This window comes from Octodon degus, unplaced genomic scaffold (assembly GCF_000260255.1).
Source record: "Octodon degus isolate 3935 unplaced genomic scaffold, OctDeg1.0 scaffold00029, whole genome shotgun sequence".
Taxonomy (NCBI): Eukaryota; Metazoa; Chordata; class Mammalia; order Rodentia; family Octodontidae; genus Octodon; species Octodon degus.
The window spans coordinates 2,399,338-2,399,829 of NW_004524605.1; positions in this window are offsets into that span (position 1 = coordinate 2,399,338).

Sequence of the window (492 nt, forward strand, 5' to 3'; positions counted from 1 at the left end):
TCATAAAAAAGGGGGAAAATACCCTTAAAGTCATTGAGAAAGCAATTGGTGGTTGGCAAGGGCTGGAGGCGGGGAGGGATTGACTACACATGGATCAGAGGAATTTTGGGGTGACATAACTTCTTTATCTTGATTATAGGGCTGGCTATACAGCTCTACACTTATCAGAATTATATCCTAAAAAGGATGAGTTTTGCTGTGTGTAAATTACACAGCAAGGGCAGAGGAATGTGGCTCAGCATAGAGGACTTGCCTAGCACGCCAGACACCCAGCCTTCCCTCACAAAGTTCTTGAATAGAGAGGCTAAGCTCCAGGTCAAGTGCCCTCTTAGAAATGTAGTCTTCCTTGCCTCCCAGTGTGCCTCAGATGGCAAAACGAGGTGGACCATCTCTGACTTGGTGGAGGCGCAGCGTGAGAGGCAACAGCAGGATCCAGGAGCACGGCCCAGGCCTGGAGGGCGCTTGCCTTCCTGGGGAAGCCCGGCCCCTCTG